Raw genomic sequence first — 21,275 nt, 5'->3', positions numbered from 1 at the left:
GTGGTGACATCATACTATAATTTGAGTAACCTTTGATTGTTTCACTTCTCTTTTTTACCAAACCTACTGTGTGTATGTTGGTTGACCCCAAAATTACCTCATAAGGGTTTGTTTGATAAAGGTCAAGTTTAAAGGTAAAACAAAAGTTCCCCTGCTCCTCCCAGGTTATTCAGTCAATTTACGCTAAATGTGATGTGTGGTTGACAATCAACACTAAAATTGCCCTTAAAGCTTTTATTTTGACAAAGGTCAAGATCATTGGGATCAAAGTTGGCATTTCTGGTAACTGTCCAGGTGACATCACATTTACCAAAGGTCAATCATTGGGGTCAAAGATCAAAACTGAAGATTTTAACATTGCTTTGCACCATGCCTAGTGCATATGTGGAGGTGGGTGTGGAAATTTCACCAGGTCTAATTTAGCTTATTTCTACCAAGTATAGTATATCTATGAAGGTTGACCCCTTAATAAACTTATTTTTGGCAAAGCTCACAGTCAAGTAATTTGATTATCAACCCGATTTGGAATGTCAGATTGGAATGTCAGACTGCTATAGCCACTGCTGTCTTCAAGTCCTTGGGTGTGTTACCTGTTCCCTATAAAATGCTTCTGTTTGCTTCAGCAAATTCTAGATTGAGGATGTTTCATTTGAAGTGCATCTACTTGTATTTCTCACTGTGACAACATGACCAAACCAAAAACAAAATTTAGTTCACACATGCACATACACAAAGCATTTGATCTGTTTGTCATCCCACTATAATTTGTGAAATGTTTATCTGTCTGCTCGATCTCCTTCATCTCCTAGTTTCTTTAGCAGATTCCAACCAAACTTGGGATGTGGATGAAGGTTGAACCCAGAATTGGCTGAAAGCACAAACAACTTCAAAATTTCCGTCAGTATCTTGGAATCTTCGTTCAATCACCTGCTCCCATTAATATCTCTCTATTTTGAGGGGAGCCTGCTTTAAACAAAATGACCATAGATTTTCACTTACTACTGACTTTAAACTAGGCAGGTGTGGTGACCCTAGTGGTTAAATGACCTGCTTCCAGTGTGAAGCCCAGTTACTTGTCCGTCCCTGCCCATTCTCCCTATCTAACCCCGATTCCAATGAAGATGGGACATTGTGTAAAATGTAAATAAAACAGAATACAATGATTTGCAAATCCTCTTCAACCGATATTCAATTGAATACACCACAAAGACAAGATATTTAATGTTCAAACTGATAAACTTTATTGCTTTTGTGTAAATATTTGCTCATTTTGAAATGGATGCCTGGAACACGTTTCAAAAAAGCTGGGACAGTGGTATGTTTACCACTGTGTTACATCACCTTTCCTTCTAACAACACTCAATAAGCATTTGGGAACTGAGGACACTAATTATTGAAGCTTTGTAGGTGGAATTCTTTCCCATTCTTGCTTGATGTACGACTTCAGTTCTTCAACATTCCGGGGTCTCCATTGTCGTATTTTGCACTTCATAATGTGCCACACATTTTCAATGGGTGACAGGTCTGGACTGCAGGCAGGCCAGTCTAGTAGCCGCACTCTTTTACTACGAAGTCACGCTGTTGTAACACGTGCAGAATGTGGCTTGGCACTGTCTTGCTGAAATAAGCAGGGACGTCCCTGAAAAAGACGTTGCTTGGATGGCAGCATGTGTTGCTCCAAAACCTGGATGTACCTTTCAGCATTGATGGTGCCATCACAGATGTGTAAGTTGTCCATGCCGTGGGCACTAACACGCCTCCCATACCATCACAGATGCTGACTTTTGAACTTTGCACTGGTAAAAATCTGGATGTTTTTTCCTCTTTTGTCTGGAGGACACGACATCCATGATTTCCCAAATCAATTTGAAGTGTGGACTCATCAGACCACAGTACACTTTTCCACTTTGCGTATGTCCATTTCAAATGAGCTCGGGCCCAGAAAAGGCGGCAGTGTTTCTGCATGTTGTTGATGTTTGGCTTTCGCTTTGCATGGAGTTTTAACTTACACTTGTAGATGTAGCGACGAACTGTGTTAACTGACAATGGTTTTCTAAAGTGTTCCTGAGCCCATGCAGTAAGGTCCTTTACACAATGATGTCTGTTTTAATGCAGTGCCACCTGAGGGATTGAAGGTCACGGGCATTCAATGTTGGGTGTCGGCCTTGCCGCTTATGTGTAGAAAGTTCTCCAGATTCTCTGAATCTTCTGATTATATTATGGACTGTAGATGATGGAATCCCTAAATTCCTTGCAATTGAATGTTGAGAAACATTGTTCTTAAACTGTTGGACTATTTTTTCACGCAGTTGTTCAAAAAGTGGTGATACTCACCCCATCTTTGCTTGTGAACGGCTGAGCCTTGTGGGGATGCTCCTTTTATGCCAAATCATGACACTCACAGTTAGTGTCCTCAGTTCCCAAATGCTTATTGAGTGTTCTTAGAAGGAAATGGTGATGTAACACAGTGGTAAACATACCACTGAGCCAACATTTTTGAAATGTGTTGCAGGCATCCATTTCAAAATTAGCAAATATTTGCACAAAAACAATAAACTTTATCAGTTTGAACATTAAATATCTTGTCTTTCTGGTGTATTCAGTTGAATACAGGTTGAAGAGGATTTGCAAATCACTGTATTCTGTTTTTATTTATATTTCACACAACATCCCAACTTCATTGGAATTGGGGTTGTAATATAGTGTTGTGTCAAGAAGAGTATCCAGTGTAAAAATTGTGCCAAAACAACATGCAGATGCAGCTCAGATCTGTTGTGGGGACTTTGAGTGAAACAAGGGAGAAGCCAAAGTGACTTACTGATTAATTTAAACAAACTCCAAGAGATATTCAGTGACTTGGAAATGTTCTTGTGTCTCTCCCCTGACTTCTCGAAAGAAAAAAAACTTAGATGTGTTATACAACCCCTGGCAAAAATTATGGAACACTGGCCTCGGATGATGTTCATTCAGATGTTTAATTTTGTAGAAAAAAAGCAGATCACAGACATGACACAAAACTAAAGTCATTTCAAATGGCAACTTTCTGGCTTTAAGAAACACTATAAGAAATCAAGAAAAAAAGATTGTGACAGTCAGTAACGGTTACTTTTTTAGACCAAGCAGAGGAAAAAAATATGGAATCACTCAATTCTGAGGAATAAATTATGGAATCACCCTGTAAATTTTCATCCCCAAAACTAACACCTGCATCAAATCAGATCTGCTCGTTGACACTGACCCTATGTGTCTTTTTGCAAGGAATGTTTTCACAGTTTTTGCTCTATGGCAAGATGCATTATCATCTTGAAAAATGATTTCATCATCCCCAAACATCCTTTCAATTGTCCAAAATATCAACGTAAGCTTGTGCATTTATTGATGATGTAATGACCATCTCCCCAGTGCCTTTACCTGACATGCAGCCCCATATCATCAATGACTGTGGAAATTTACATGTTCTCTTCAGGCAGTCATCTTTATAAATCTCATTGGAACGGCACCAAACAAAAGTTCCAGCATCATCACCTTGCCTAATGCAGATTCGAGATTCATCACTGAATATGACTTTCATCCAGTCATCCACAGTCCACGATTGCTTTTCCTTAGCCCATTGTAACCTTGTTTTTTTTTTCTGTTTAGGTGTTAATGATGGCTTTTGTTTAGCTTTTCTGTATGTAAATCCCATTTCCTTTAGGCGGTTTCTTACAGTTCGGTCACAGACGTTGACTCCAGTTTCCTCCCATTCGTTCCTCATTTGTTTTGTTGTGCATTTTTCGATTTTTGAGACATAATTGCTTTAAGTTTTCTGTCTTGACTCTTTGATGTCTTCCTTGGTCTACCATTATGTTTGCCTTTAACAACCTTCCCATGTTGTTTGTATTTGGTCCAGAGTTTAGACACAGCTGACTGTGAACAACCAACATCTTTTGCAACATTGCGTGATGATTTACCCTCTTTTAGGAGTTTGATAAACCTCTCCTTTGTTTCAATTGACATCTCTCGTGTTGGAGCCATGATTCATGTCAGTCCACTTGGTGCAACAGCTCTCCAAGGTGTGATCACTCCTTTTTAGATGCAGACTAACGAGCAGATCTGATATGATGCAGGTGTTAGTTTGGGGGATGAAAATTTACAGGGTGATTCCATAATTTTTTCCTCAGAATTGAGTGATTCCATATTTTTTCCTCTGCTTGGTCTAAAAAAGTAACCGTTACTGACTGCCACAATCTTTTTTCTTGATTTCTTATAGTGTTTCTTAAAGCCAGAAAGTTGCCATTTGAAATGACTTTAGTTTTGTGTCATGTCTGTGATCTGCTTTTTTTCTACAAAATTAAACAACTGAATGAACATCCTCCGAGGCCGGTGATTCCATAATTTTTGCCAGGGGTTGTATTAAGGGGCTTGTATTTTCAATCTAGTCTTTCTGAAGTTTTTGTTTGTTCTTATTTATAAGAGGAAACACTCTCTTTGTCAATTTGACATAATATAATCAGTGAGAGCTAATTCAGTGTTCCATCATTTGAAATATAAATGCTACTGCAAAGGAGCAGACTCACTTCTGTTGTGTAATGTATCATAACTCCACAGAGCAGTGGTGGTTATGATGATTAAGTTACTGAACACTTGAGATGCGTCTTCATTCCCTTAAATCAGACATTAAACAGCTATGCATGTCCTCTCTGGTCTCACTGTGAAGTCTGCCACAATCTTAGTGCTTCTCTGCTGTTTCTAAGTTTTAGTAGCACCCATAGATAGGTGGGAAATGCCAGAAGTGGCTGCAGAGTCAGCCATGAAAATGTTGGAGCCAAACCCACGGCCTTTAGCTGTTAATAGCAAGGAAACTCGTGGTCGAGCATCTCTTGCTAAGAGTAACTGAAGCATTCATGTATAAGTCACACTCATAATCCAGATAAGGACGGACACACATAGACAGAGCACAATTCTATGTGACCCAAAGGTTCACAGGGTGGGGAAGCTAGTATATGATTTTGCTTTATGCATTTTGGAATCAATGAGGGAGAGTTTATCAAGATTGTTCATCAATGATAGAGGGTACAGAGTCCACAGCATTTGAAATGGTGTTGCTGTAAAAATCCTGACTGATGGATAGGCCAAAATTTCATAGGGCGTGGAAGCACAGTATTTGATACTCCATGTTAGTTTTGGAATAGACTGGATAAGGTGTTGACAAGTTATAGTGTTGAAAAAAATGTGATGGAGAAGCGCTTGCACAGAGGGAGTGTCATTCTCTTTTTCCCAAGACAAGTGAAATACTCATGCACTTGCAAAATGTAAATTAGTTTTTGTTTCTACAGCTGGTAGAAGCTTCACCTCCTTACTGATACAGCACCTCAAACATCAGAACTTTGCACAGAGTTAACCAAAAATCACAGGTTGTGGATCTGACCGTCAATACAAGTTCACACAAACTGTGTCTTGCCAAGTTCAATGTGAACTGGTGAGAATGACAGCAGTGGAGCAGCTTGATTTTAATTGTGGCAACCTGTTTATAGCTTGAACAATGCAAATTTGTTGTAGTGCTGCCACAACCCAAACATTTCCCACCCAAGGTGACTGTCAATATGCCAGAAGCCACCCCTTATTGACTCCACTCATTAAGGATCTCTTTCAACATGAAAAAGTACTGAATGCACCCTACAGGTTGCCAACTGGTAAACCCGACTTCAAGGTGGCATCTACAAACCTTTGTGTTCTCAAAGTCATAGTCAATGGAGTACTGCAGCTTCCCCAGTTTCTCTTGCTCTTTCTCTTCTTCCTCTTTCTCCTCCTCTGTCATTCCAGTCTCTCCCTCATCATCGTCGTCATCCTGTTGTTTCTGTGGTGCAAAAGTAACAAAACAAACAGCGTGTCAATGGTACGAGTTTAGGGATTCTGAATACATGGGCCCCAACAGCAACATGCCACAGACATCGGAGCTCCAGGAGCTTACGTGGGAAACACGTTTTGGTTACTGCTTACCTGAACAGCACCTTACAGAATTTATAAGACGGTTTATAATAATAATAATCAGGGGGTCATTGGGTGCAAGATAAAAAAATAAATAAACAAATAAAAATCTGTGTTGTAATGTCAAAATACATTTAAGCATTGTATTATTCTGCACATCTCAGTTGTCAGGTTTAATGGGCAGTTCCTTTGACATGCTTGTGCAGCACAGTGACAGACAGCCAGAGTCAGAGGAGGCATTGCATGCTAGTTCCGCTACGAGGGGTCATCCAGTAAGTGCAAAAGAAATCTAATCAAATCCAAATGTTTATCAAAGTGCTTATTTTTTAACATTGTCAAATGCAGCCAATGCACATAGAGATAAGCATTTATATCGAACGCCTAAGGAAGTAGTTCATAAGAGCAAATACCAGTGCATATTAAATTATAAAGGCAAATAAGACAATATTATGGCCAAGGACATGGCTTTCAAATACAGCCCCAATTCCAATGAAGTTGGGACATTGTGTAAAATGTAAATAAAAACAGAATACGATTTGCAAATCCTCTTCAACCTATATTCAACTGAATACACCACAAAGACAAGATATTTAATGTTCAAACTGATAAACTTTATTGTTTTTGTGCAAATATTTGCTCATTTTGAAATGGATGCCTGCAACACATTTCAAAAAAGCTGGGACAGTGGTATGTTTACCACTGTGTTACATCACCTTTCCTTCTAACAACACTCAATAAGCATTTGGGAACTGAGGACACTAATTGTTGAAGCTTTGTAGGTGGAATTCTTTCCCATTCTTGCTTGATGTACGATTTCAGTTGTTCAACAGTCCGGGGTCTCCGTTGTCGTATTTTGCGCTTGATAATCAATCAATCAATCAATTTTTTTATATAGCGCCAAATCACAACAAACAGTTGCCCCAAGGCGCTTTATATTGTAAGGCAAGGCCATACAATAATTATGTAAAACCCCAACGGTCAAAACGACCCCCTGTGAGCAAGCACTTGGCTACAGTGGGAAGGAAAAACTCCCTTTTAACAGGAAGAAACCTCCAGCAGAACCAGGCTCAGGGGGGGGCAGTCTTCTGCTGGGACTGGTTGGGGCTGAGGGAGAGAACCAGGAAAAAGACATGCTGTGGAGGGGAGCAGAGATCGATCACTAATGATTAAATGCAGAGTGGTGCATACAGAGCAAAAAGAGAAAGAAACAGTGCATCATGGGAACCCCCCAGCAGTCTACGTCTATAGCAGCATAACTAAGGGATGGTTCAGGGTCACCTGATCCAGCCCTAACTATAAGCTTTAGCAAAAAGGAAAGTTTTAAGCCTAATCTTAAAAGTAGAGAGGGTGTCTGTCTCCCTGATCTGAATTGGGAGCTGGTTCCACAGGAGAGGAGCCTGAAAGCTGAAGGCTCTGCCTCCCATTCTACTCTTACAAACCCTAGGAACTACAAGTAAGCCTGCAGTCTGAGAGCGAAGCGCTCTATTAGGGTGATATGGTACTACGAGGTCCCTAAGATAAGATGGGACCTGATTATTCAAAACCTTCTAAGTAAGAAGAAGAATTTAAAATTCTATTCTAGAATTAACAGGAAGCCAATGAAGAGAGGCCAATATGGGTGAGATATGCTCTCTCCTTCTAGTCCCCGTCAGTACTCTAGCTGCAGCATTTTGAATTAACTGAAGGCTTTTTAGAGAACTTTTAGGACAACCTGATAATAATGAATTACAATAGTCCAGCCTAGAGGAAATAAATGCATGAATTAGTTTTTCAGCATCACTCTGAGACAAGACCTTTCTGATTTTAGAGATATTGCGTAAATGCAAAAAAGCAGTCCTACATATTTGTTTAATATGCGCTTTGAATGACATATCCTGATCAAAAATGACTCCAAGATTTCTCACAGTATTACTAGAGGTCAGGGTAATGCCATCCAGAGTAAGGATCTGGTTAGACACCATGTTTCTAAGATTTGTGGGGCCAAGTACAATAACTTCAGTTTTATCTGAGTTTAAAAGCAGGAAATTAGAGGTCATCCATGTCTTTATGTCTGTAAGACAATCCTGCAGTTTAGCTAATTGGTGTGTGTCCTCTGGCTTCATGGATAGATAAAGCTGGGTATCATCTGCGTAACAATGAAAATTTAAGCAATACCGTCTAATAATACTGCCTAACGGAAGCATGTATAAAGTGAATAAAATTGGTCCTAGCACAGAACCTTGTGGAACTCCATAATTAACTTTAGTCTGTGAAGAAGATTCCCCATTTACATGAACAAATTGTAATCTATTAGACAAATATGATTCAAACCACCACAGCGCAGTGCCTTTAATACCTATGGCATGCTCTAATCTCTGTAATAAAATTTTATGGTCAACAGTATCAAAAGGCGCACTGAGGTCTAACAGAACAAGCACAGAGATGAGTCCACTGTCCGAGGCCATAAGAAGATCATTTTTAACCTTCACTAATGCTGTTTCTGTACTATGATGAATTCTAAAACCTGACTGAAACTCTTCAAATAGACCATTCCTCTGCAGATGATCAGTTAGCTGTTTTACAACTACCCTTTCAAGAATTTTTGAGAGAAAAGGAAGGTTGGAGATTGGCCTATAATTAGCTAAGATAGCTGGGTCAAGTGATGGCTTTTTAAGTAATGGTTTAATTACTGCCACCTTAAAAGCCTGTGGTACATAGCCAACTAACAAAGATAGATTGATCATATTTAAGATCGAAGCATTAAATAATGGTAGGGCTTCCTTGAGCAGCCTGGTAGGAATGGGGTCTAATAAACATGTTGATGGTTTGGATGACGTAACTAATGAAAATAACTCAGACAGAACAATCGGAGAGAAAGAGTCTAACCAAATACCGGCATCACTGAAAGCAGCCAAAGATAACGATACGTCTTTGGGATGGTTATGAGTAATTTTTTCTCTAATAGTTAAAATTTTGTTAGCAAAGAAAGTCATGAAGTCATTACTAGTTAAAGTTAATGGAATACTCAGCTCAATAGAGCTCTGACTCTTTGTCAGCCTGGCTACAGTGCTGAAAAGAAACCTGGGGTTGTTCTTATTTTCTTCAATTAGTGATGAGTACAAAGATGTCCTAGCTTTACGGAGGGCTTTTTTATAGAGCAACAGACTCTTTTTCCAGGCTAAGTGAAGATCTTCTAAATTAGTGAGACGCCATTTCCTCTCCAACTTACGGGTTATCTGCTTTAAGCTACGAGTTTGTGAGTTATACCACGGAGTCAGACACTTCTGATTTAAAGCTCTCTTTTTTAGAGGAGCTACAGCATCCAAAGTTGTCTTCAATGAGGAAGTAAAACTATTGACGAGATACTCTATCTCACTTACAGAGTTTAGGTAGCTACTCTGCACTGTGTTGGTATATGGCATTAGAGAACATAAAGAAGGAATCATATCCTTAAACCTAGTTACAGCACTTTCTGAAAGACTTCTAGTGTAATGAAACTTATTCCCCACTGCTGGGTAGTCCATCAGAGTAAATGTAAATGTTATTAAGAAATGATCAGACAGAAGGGAGTTTTCAGGGAATACTGTTAAGTCTTCTATTTCCATACCATAAGTCAGAACAAGATCTAAGATATGATTAAAGTGGTGGGTGGACTCATTTACTTTTTGAGCAAAGCAAAGATAAGGTGCCACATTTTCAATGGGTGACAGGTCTGGACTGCAGGCAGGCCAGTCTAGTACCCACACTCTTTTATTACGAAGTCACGCTGTTGTAACACGTGTAGAATGTGGGTTGGCATTGTCTTGCTGAAATAATCATGGACACGGCGTCCATGATTTCCAAAAACAATTTGAAATGTGGACTCATCAGACCACAGCACACTTTTCCACTTTGCATCTGTCCATTTCAAATGAGCTCGGGCCCAGAGAAGGCGGCTGTGTTTCTGGATGTTGTTGATGTTTGGCTTTCGCTTTGCATGGTAGAGTTTTAACTTGCACTTGTAGATGTAGCAACGAACGGTGTTAACTGACAAAGTAAGACAAGTAAGACAAGTTCTAAAGTGTTACTGAGCCCATGCGAAAGATCCTTTCCACAATGATTTTATGGTTTTTAATGCAGTGCCGCCTGAGGGATCGAAGGTCATGGGCATTCAATGTTGGTTTTCGGCCTTGCTGCTTACGTGTAGAAAGTTCTCCAGATTCTCTGAATCTTCTGATTATATTATGGACTGTAGATGATGGAATCCCTAAATTCCTTGCAACTGAACATTGAGAAACATTGTTCTTAAACTGTTGGACTATTTTTCACGCAGTTGTTCACAAAGTGATGATCCTCACCCCATCTGTGCTTGTGAACGGCTTAGACTTTTTGGGGATGCTCCATTTATACCCAGTCATGACACTCACAATTAGTGTCCTCAGTTCCCAAATGCTTATTGAGTGTTGTTAGAAGGAAAGGTAATGAAACACAGTGGTAAACATACCACTGTCCCAGCTTTTTTGAAACATGTTGCAGGCATCCATTTGAAATTGAGCAAATATTTACACAAAAACAATAAAGTTTATCAGTTTGAACATTAAATATCTTGTCTTTGTGGTGTATTCAGTTGAATATAGGTTGAAGAGGATGTGCAAATCATTGTATTCTGTTTTTATTTATATTTTACACAAAACCCCAACTTAATTGGAATTGGGGTTGTAACTTGTCACACATTTTAAACCCATTTTTCAAAATATTCAGAGGTATAATTATGACTTTCATGCATTGTTTCACCTAGGATTTTATGTGCCACCAAAAAAAGTCTCTTAGTTCTGCACTGCTACAAAGAACTGAATCAGGATCAAAGGGCAAAGGCAGTTATTTGAATGATGTCTTAGTGCTACTGTGTCGTAGCTCAAAACCACAAAGTCAGTGCAACCTTCACTTTGGAATATTTGCAGCTATTTTGTTTGGGCTTTTCAGGTTATCCAATGTCTCCACAATCTACCTTCAACCTTCGATCACTATTTTGGTGTAGTCAAAAATGGCAGAATTATATGTTTTTGGTTGTTCATGCAGTTTTGTCATAACTGCTCCCATGTCTCTCAAACAACCAACCATGCCCTTTATCACATGCACAGATTATTTCAGTTAAGTGTCATATCATTAAGTGTCTTTATCAAAACCTTTCCTCAGTCATGTGAATTACAGGTATAGTTAGATTCATACGTATTTAGACATTGACACAGTTTCTGTAATTTTGCTTTTGTACACCACCACAATGGAGAAAAAATCAAATAGAAATCAAGACGTTCTTGCAGTGTAGACCTTCAACTTTAACTCAAAAGGTTCACCAAAATCTGCCATTAACCAGTTCAGCATACACCAATTTGGATACAGTCCCAATGTTTGGAGAGCCCAGACGTCCATGGACATTGGTGCATCAATGAGACAATGCAAAACCACATTCTGCACACATTACAGAGGAGGGAAGATGAGGGTCTGGGTACTGGACTAGCGAGAATTTTGAAATGAAAAATGCAACAACTATCCAGTCCTGTTGTACACCTTACAATGTGTTTGCAGGACGAATGGGACAAAATAATAGCTGGTATGCTTAGTATACACTTGGTATATTTAATGCCAAAATGTCTTTTAAGTCTTGCACATGCATTACCATTCCAACTTTTTCAGGAATGTGTTACAGATGTGAAATGCAGGAATGGAAGAATATTAAATTAAATGGAATTGACCATACAAAACATGAAATATCTTGGGTTCATGCATACTGTCTACAATGAAATAGAAGTCAAAGTAAATATAAGAATCACTGCTTTTTTATTTATTTATTTATTTGTTTCCACATCCTTCCAACTTTTCTGATTTGGTGTTGTACTTGTTGAAATAACTGTTGAAATCCTGGTATCACAACTTTCTGGAGGGACTGACTTTTGTATTTCTTAATAATTGATGTAAATGAAGTCGAAGACATATTCACTGACTTATCAAAAGAAAACTGGCTGTAAAAGTGACAATTTGTATACAAAACAATCCTTACATTCCTTACTATGAGTACTACTTGAGGCAATATTTTGAATGAACCCAATGAATTAAGGTTAAAAGTGAACAATTCAAGCACAATGTGATTAATTCAATTTAAGACAAACCTACAAAAATTGTGTCACTGTTTAAATACTTATGGACCTGACTGTGCGTACATTAGGAACAATGACTGAGATCATCAGGTGTCTTAAACTGATTTCAGAAAAGGCTCTAAGGTTATAGATTTTCATTTCCACTGAACAGTTGGTGATTTCACAGATAAGCTCCTCCTCAAAACAATATCAATCAGTCAAATCACCTTTTGGAGTCTGTGGTTGTAATAAAAAAACAGCACCCTTTTTTTCTAGAACCAGTTTTAGATGATGGCAGTAGATGGTTGGACTATCCTCTCTGGGGCTTATGGACCATGTCACAGCTTTCATCACAGCTTTTATCATTGTTACATTCTCAAGCTGTCATAACAACAACAAAAAATTCAAATAAATAAATGAATAAAATAAAAGTTGGGAAGGGGGAAATAAAAAGCAAAAAGGAAGCTATGACTTTCATTCCATTAAACCCCTCTTCCACCCAGGGGCCAGAGTGATCTATCCACCTACCGTAGAGCCGAATCCACCACAGTCAAGAAACACGAGGCACACACACGATGGACACAAAGCAACAAAAGGAGGAGAGCAGAGAGAGGGAGAGATTCAACTCATGAGACACAGGCACCAAACACAACATAAGAGAGGCAACAGCACCACCACCACCACAATTACCATGAGAAATGACACACGGCAAAATTATTCGCATCCAGTCGGGGGGAACTATTCGTGACGCTGAAACATATAACTGATTGCTTTAATTAACTGTCAGTGGAGTCCAGGCCAATCTGTGACCATGCCAGATGATTTGAGACCAAACAGATCACTGGCTTTTGCAGCATTTATCATCAGATTTGTGTAATTTTGTGTGTTTCATGCACAAATTGATGCTCTTCACTTATAAAATGTATCATGTGACTTGTCAAAGAATAATTGGTACTTGGTTGTGCTCATTATTCTGAGCCCCACCATAACATCATGTGTCATTTTTTCACGACAGGCCACAATGGAATACATTTAAATGACAACAACAACATCAAATAAACAGGGGAGGAGGGCTCTCCTTGTGTCTTCTATAGATTGGGCTAAAATAGCTGCTGGTAAAAGATCAAATGTGGTTAGCAACAGACAGCTTCGCATCAATACAAAAAAAAAGGCATAAGAAATATTAAAACCATACATATGGTATTGGCCCAATTATAAGACAACCTGATATTTTTCAAATTCTAAGACAAAAATCATATTTGAGCCAATAGGGTAATATTCAAATTTCTATTTACGAAGTCTTACAATGTAGAAGAACAGACAAAATATCACTTTAATAGACTTAAATGTGTTGTATTCTGGATTTTGTTTATCTTTCTGGTAATCACGAGACATCATACCTCTCCACCTTGCATGTTCTTCATATTGAATCCATCCTTGCCTTTCTTTCCTTTCTTGTTCTTCTTCTTCTTGCAGCAGCATTTTTTGATTATGCAGAAGCAGCAGGTGAGGAGGAGCAAAGCAGCCACCACCGCGATGGCAATCAAAGCCCATGGAGGTACTGTAACGTTTCAAATTAGCATTGAGGAAACAGATTCAAGTGGAGCTTGATTTCTCTCTTTTATTTGAAATATGATAAACAAATTTTCTGTTGATGAAAATTCAATGGAACTTACATGGAATTTTATCAATTTCATTCAGAAATTTGCTCTTGATTTCTTCAAACATGTCATTCTTGTTGATCTCTGTGTTGTTGGAGCTGGAAATGTCAGCCGCGGTGGAGGCAACAGCCGGGGCCGGAGCCATGGTCGCTGTGGTAGCGTCCGTTGGCTTTGCAGCCAGCTTAGCTGACTCACTTCTTGACTTGAACAAGTTGAACTTCATTGTCAAAGACTAGGCGCAGCGTCCCTGAGACATATGAACAGACAGTCATCATGAATAAAATATACAGCAAATCTCACTGAAAAAAGTAACCCAATAAAATATAAATGAAAAAAAGTTAGAAGTCAAAATCACTCAATATGCAGATGATGTTTTACTGTTACCATTATTTAATGCTTCGATCTTAAATATGATCAATCTATCTTTATTAGTTGGCTATGTACCACAGGCTTTTAAGGTGGCAGTAATTAAACCATTACTTAAAAAGCCATCACTTGACCCAGCTATCTTAGCTAATTATAGGCCAATCTCCAACCTTCCTTTTCTCTCAAAAATTCTTGAAAGGGTAGTTGTAAAACAGTTAACTGATCATCTGCAGAGGAATGATCTATTTGAAGAGTTTCAGTCAGGTTTTAGAATTCATCATAGTACAGAAACAGCATTAGTGAAGGTTACAAATGATCTTCTTATGGCCTCAGACAGTGGACTCATCTCTGTGCTTGTTCTGTTAGACCTCAGTGCTGCTTTTGATACTGTTGACCATAAAATTTTATTACAGAGATTAGAGCATGCCATAGGTATTAAAGGCACTGCGCTGCGGTGGTTTAAATCATATTTATCTAATAGATTACAATTTGTTCATGTAAATGGGAAATCTTCTTCACAGACTAAGGTTAATTATGGAGTTCCACAAGGTTCTGTGCTAGGACCAATTTTATTCACTTTATACATGCTTCCCTTAGGCAGTATTATTAGACGGCATTGCTTAAATTTTCATTGTTACGCAGACGATACCCAGCTTTATCTATCCATGAAGCCAGAGGACACACACCAATTAGCTAAACTGCAGGATTGTCTTACAGACATAAAGACATGGATGACCTCTAATTTCTTGCTTTTAAACTCAGATAAAACTGAAGTTATTGTACTTGGCCCCACAAATCTTAGAAACATGGTGTCTAACCTGTTGTGTGGGCCGCCAGAAGAGGAGGTACTGCTGGCCCACCACCAGAAGGCGCCCTGCCTGAAGTGCGGGCTTCAGGCACGAGAGGGCGCTGCCGCCTCAGGAACAAGCCGTGGTGACAGCTGTCACCCATCATCTGTGACAGCTGTCACTAATCCATACATCTGGTATAAAAGCAGGAAGACACCTCCACCAAACTGCCGAGATATCATCTTCATTTGGAGGTACTACTCTCAGCCTTTTTTTGAGATTTATAAATCTGTGATTGTGAGTGTTTGCAGGAGAACCAGTCGTTTTGGTGGAGGCTGTGCATGACGGCGCTCCTTTTCCTCTGAGACCACTGCAACGTGTTGAGTGAGAGGTGGAGGTGGCATTCCCACCATTGTTGCTGGGTGTTCACACACCCACCCTTTGACTGTCTTTTGCTTTCTGCCAGCAGTACCAGATCCGACACGCCGGAGAGGTGGCCACCTGGGGACTCCGGGACTTGGCGGCTCCAGTATTCCTCGGGTTCAGGTGGCGGTGGAAATCGTGTGGTTCCGGTTCGTTTCCTGACGGGCGTCTCCTATCGTCGAGCCTGCCCACACGACACCTTTATTAATTGACTGTTGCACATTCTGATTCTGCTGTGTTTGGTTGTGACATTCACACCAGTAAAGTGTTATAATTTGACTTCTTCCATTGTCCGTTCATTTACGCCCCCTGTTGTGGGTCCGTGTCACTACACTTTCCCAACAGGATATCTCGGCCAGCGTCATGGACTCCGAGGGGCGTCACCAGGCTGTTGAACAACCAATGGGAGAGCAGGGAGCGCAGGCATCTGCAGGAGGCGTGATTGGTGAGCTACAGCATATTCTCACCGCCTTTATGGCTCGAATGGATCAATTAGCCGAGCAAAACATCCTCCTGAACCGCAGGGTGGAGGCTCTCTCCGCGCAAGTGGCGGCGAGTGCTCAGGGCGCTGCTGCAGCTCCTCCTCCTGTCGATCCTGTGCTAGATATTAACGTTCCAGTGGTGGTCCAACAACCCCTCCCACCATCCCCTGAAGCATACATAAGCCCTCCTGAGCCGTACGGAGGTTGTGTGGAGACGTGCGCAGACTTTCTTATGCAGTGTTCGCTCGTCTTCGCACAACGTCCCGTCATGTACGCGTCAGACGCAAGCAAAATAGCTTATGTGATCACTCTGCTTGGGCTACGGCGCTTTGGGAGCAAAATTCATGGCTCCTTCACACATACACTGGGTTTGTGAGGGAGTTCAGAACTGTGCTTGATCACCCTAACAGGGGAGAGACCGCTTCAACCGTGCTGCTGTCGATGAGACAGGGACGCCGGAGCGCAGCCGCTTATGCAGTTGACTTCCGCATCGCGGCTGCGAGGTCCGGCTGGAATAACGCTGCGCTCCGCGTCGCCTTTGTAAACGGACTGTCGTCAGTCCTAAAGGAGCACCTAGTGGCCAAGGATGAACCGCGGGAATTAGATGGGCTTATTGATCTCGTTATATGGTTAGACAATCGGTTGGAGGAACGCCGTCGGGAACGAGACGAAGGACGTGGCTAAAAGCAGGAAGACACCTCCACCAAACTGCCGAGATATCATCTTCATTTGGAGGTACTACTCTCAGCCTTTTTTTAAGATTTATAAATCTGTGATTGTGAGTGTTTGCAGGAGAACCGGTCGTTTTGGTGGAGGCTGTGCATGACGGCGCTCTTTTTCCTTTGAGACCACTGCAACGTGTTGAGTGAGAGGTGGAGGTGGCATTCCCACCATTGTTGCTGGGTGTTCACACACCCACCCTTTGACTGTCTTTTGCTTTCTGCCAGCAGTACCAGATCCGACACGCCGGAGAGGTGGCCACCTGGGGACTCCGGGACTTGGCGGCTCCAGTATTCCTCGGGTTCAGGTGGCGGTGGAAATCGTGTGGTTCCAGTTCGTTTCCTGACGGGCGTCTCCTATCGTCGAGCCTGCCCACACGACACCTTTATTAATTGACTGTTGCACATTCTGATTCTGCTGTGTTTGGTTGTGACATTCACACCAGTAAAGTGTTATAATTTGACTTCTTCCATTGTCCGTTCATTTACGCCCCCTGTTGTGGGTCCGTGTCACTACACTTTCCCAACATAACCAAATCCTTACTCTGGATGGCATTACCCTGACCTCTAGTAATACTGTGAGAAATCTTGGAGTCATTTTTGATCAGGATATGTCACTCAAAGCACATATTAAACAAATATGTAGGACTGCTTTTTTGCATTTACGCAATATCTCTAAAATTAGAAAGGTCTTGTCTCAGAGTGATGCTGAAAAACTAATTCATGCATTTATTTCCTCTAGGCTGGACTATTGTAATTCATTATTATCAGGTTGTCCTAAAAGTTCCCTGAAAAGCCTTCAGTTAATTCAAAATGCTACAGCTAGCGTAATGACGGGGACTAGAAGGAGAGAGCATATCTCACCCATATTGGCCTCTCTTCATTGGCTTCCTGTTAATTCTAGAGTAGAATTTAAAATTCTTCTTCTTACTCATAAGGTTTTGAATAATCAGGTCCCATCTTATCTTAGGGACCTCGTAGTACCATATCACCCCAATAGAGCGCTTCGCTCTCAGACTGCAGGCTTACTTAGTTCCTAGGGTTTGTAAGAGTAGAATGGGAGGCAGAGCCTTCAGCTTTCAGGCTCCTCTCCTGTGGAACCAGCTCCCAATTCGGATCAGGGAGACAGACACCCTCTCTACTTTTAAGATTAGGCTTAAAACTTTCCTTTTTGCTAAAGCTTATAGTTAGGGCTGGATCAGGTGACCCTGAACCATCCCTTAGTTATGCTGCTATAGACTTAGACTGCTGGGGGGTTCCCATGATGCACTGAGTGTTTCTTTCTCTTTTTGCTCTGTATGCACCACTCTGCATTTAATCATTAGTGATTGATCTCTGCTCCCCTCCACAGCATGTCTTTTTCCTGGTTCTCTCCCTCAGCCCCAACCAGTCCCAGCAGAAGACTGCCCCTCCCTGAGCCTGGTTCTGCTGGAGGTTTCTTCCTGTTAAAAGGGAGTTTTTCCTTCCCACTGTAGCCAAGTGCTTGCTCACAGGGGGGTCGTTTTGACCGTTGGGGTTTTACGTAATTATTGTATGGCTTTGCCTTACAATATAAAGCGCCTTGGGGCAACTGTTTGTTGTGATTTGGCGCTATATAAATAAAATTGATTGAATTGATTGATTGACTGTCTGATCCAAAAAATAAAGCGAAACAACTTTTTATTTTATTAAAAAATTTGTATTCATTCATTCATTTATTTATTGGTGTCATCTGCACCTCGGTTATTTGAACAACCTTTTACGTAATACAAAGTAGTTGATGTGCCCAGTGTCATTTCCGCTGTCACAGAAGTCACTATAACATCCACAGTTATGTCTCTTCTGCCTTCTGATTCCACATATAGTTCCGCTTTCTCAGCAGTGAACTTCAGAACTCGCTCTGCCCTGTCAATAGCAATGCACAAGAAATTGGTGCACAAATGCCATTCTGATACACTGATTTTATGATATACCCACAACACACCCATGAGTAATGAAGAGTCTTAATCCAGCCCATTTGTGCACATTGCAGTGATATAGCGCAGGGTAAATTACAGTGTGTCATGGACGTGCTCCAAAACCATTTCAGTTATGCATTATGCAGCGCAGTTCCAACGGGACTTAAGGATTCTCCAGAAAACCCCAGTACGAAAGACACCTCCCTTGATGAATTGCAAAATTAGACTAGAGAGGGAAAATAAAATACAAAAATAGACAGATGGATGCTTAACTAAATAAATATGTAAGAATGTGGAGGATGTCATTCATTACACTAATCCTGTCTTAATCTGTATCATATTCCCTGAAAGTAAAGTGTAATCTTAAAAATAATGAGGTTGACATTTAAATCAGACACTGACAAAACAAGAGTCTGGAGACAATGATCTGGCTTTCTATTATGTGGAAATGCAATACGCTACAAACGGCTGACAAAATCAATTTACCTCCCAGGCTCAAGTGAGTATTACAGTATGATATTTATTCTCGGTCTCTGCATCAGTGTGAGTGACACCAACATGCTATTAACGTTTTTTCTGCTGAGGATGGGAGTCTTCTGGTCTAAATGAGGCTTGTTGTGTATTTGCAAAGCAGGAAAAAAACGTATTCTGCAGAGAACTGGGAGAATTTGATGTCTCTGGAGTCAATTCAATTTGGATTCAATTTGCCATCTGTGGGCCTCAAGTTGGTGCAGCGAACGAAATGCCTGTTTTATGGATATGCATAACTGCTGTAATATTTTCCTAAAATGATTTTAAGGGCAAATTTGCAACCTTAGTCATACTAAAACATTCTTCACAATCAAGCCTCTGCACTTAACTTTCACAATGTTGTTATTAATGCATTCTTACATTTCATGTAGTTATTTACAACATATACGAGGTCTGTGATAAAACTAATGTACCTTTTTATTTTTTTCAAAATCTATATGGATTTGAATCATGTGCGATTACATCAGACAACCTTGAACCCTCGTGCACATGCGTGAGTTTTTTCAACCCTGTCAGTTAGGTCATTCTCCTGTGGGCTGGCTTTGAGTGAGGAGTGGTCCACCCCTCCCGTCGGAATCTCTTTGTCTGAGAACTTCCTGAGAGACTGATGCTTTGCTTGATCAAAATTTTTTCAAAAACTGTGAGGCACATCGAAGTGGACATCATTCGAGAAATTCAGCTGGTTTTCTGTGAAAATTTTAACAGCTGATGAGAGATTATGGACTGTTGCTGTCGCTTTAAGGACTGCCCACGGAGCGGGACGTCGCGACGCGCCCTGAGCCGCCGCTGTCTGCCTGTTTCGAGCTGAAAGCTTCCAAATTTAAGCCTCTGTTGACCCAGGACGTCGTGAGAGAACAGAGAACTTTCAGAAGAGGTCGGGATCAGCAGTTTATCCGGACATTCCACTGTTAAAGGAGATTTTATTAATGAAAGACGTGCAGACGGGTCCGCGTATCGGGACGCAGCCGGCGCGGTGCGGCGGCACAGGAAAAACACCTCCGTATTGATAACCATTTGTAAAAACCAGGCGGCTTTTGATGGCTTTCAGTTGAGTGAGTATCTGAGAAATTGTTTAACAGCTGGACATGTTCCAACTTGTCCTTAAAGCTAACAAAGGAGGTGTTTTTCATGTGGTGGCACACAGCGGCAGCTGCGTCCCGACGCGTAGACCCGTCCGCACTTTCTTTCATTACAAAATCTCCTTTAACAGTGGAATGTCCGGATAAACTGCTGATCCCGACCTCTTCTGAAAGTTCTCTGTTCTGTCACGACGTCCTGGGTCAACAGAGGCTTAAATTTGGAAGCTTTCAGCTCGAAACAGGCAGACAGCGGCGGCTCAGGGCGCATCGCGACGTCCCGCTCCGTGGGCAGTCCTTAAAGCGATAGTAGTTACATTTTTCCTTCCATAACCTGCTTACTTGTGATTTGTTTTGATAGTTATGCTTTAAAATTTAAAAAAATGAAATTTTAAGTTGAGAAATTAAGCGTTGCACAAATTCTCCCAGAACACTCACAATTCGGCATCACTCATGATCAGCTATGTACACAATCCAAACCACAATCCTAAACACTGGCCACCTCTCACTGACCTTTCACTGCTTTTTCAGTTCCCTGCCTGACACTCCCTCTGCCACCACACCATCACCAGTTGGTCCTTGTTTGCTATGGGGGATGGGTTTCGCTCCCTGCCTCCTCCATGGATTCAAGACTCAAGATCATCTCGGCTCATCCCACCACCGCGACAGGGACCAAGGCCAAACTAAATTTATAACTATTCGCTGTTTTGCAGTTGTGAATCTCGCGCTGCGGTGGTTTGAATCATATTTATCTAATAGATTACAATTTGTTCATGTAAATGGGGAATCGTCTTCACAGACTAAGGTTAATTATGGAGTTCCACAAGGTTCTGTGCTAGGACCAATTTTATTCACTTTATACATGCTTCCCTTAGGCAGTATTATTAGACGGCATTGCTTAAATTTTCATTGTTACGCAGATGATACCCAGCTTTATCTATCCATGAAGCCAGAGGACACACACCAATTAGCTAAACTGCAGGATTGTCTTACAGACATAAAGACATGGATGACCTCTAATTTCCTGCTTTTAAACTCAGATAAAACTGAAGTTATTGTACTTGGCCCCACAAATCTTAGAAACATGGTGTCTAACCAGATCCTTACTCTGGATGGCATTACCCTGACCTCTAGTAAGACTGTGAGAAATCTTGGAGTCATTTTTGATCAGGATATGTCATTCAATGCGCATATTAAGCAAATATGTAGGACTGCTTTTTTGCATTTGCGCAA

The 21,275-nt window shown here is 40.8% G+C and overlaps 1 pseudogene; it reads right to left on the bottom strand.

The window, feature by feature from the left end:
• Positions 1–21,275, bottom strand: part of LOC117506079 — a 49,642-nt pseudogene that overhangs the window by 11,420 nt on the left and 16,947 nt on the right.

This window comes from Thalassophryne amazonica, chromosome 3 (assembly GCF_902500255.1).
Source record: "Thalassophryne amazonica chromosome 3, fThaAma1.1, whole genome shotgun sequence".
Classification (NCBI taxonomy): domain Eukaryota; kingdom Metazoa; phylum Chordata; class Actinopteri; order Batrachoidiformes; family Batrachoididae; genus Thalassophryne; species Thalassophryne amazonica.
Note: the sequence above shows the minus strand (reverse complement) of the source record. Positions and strands in the feature narration are given on the sequence as shown.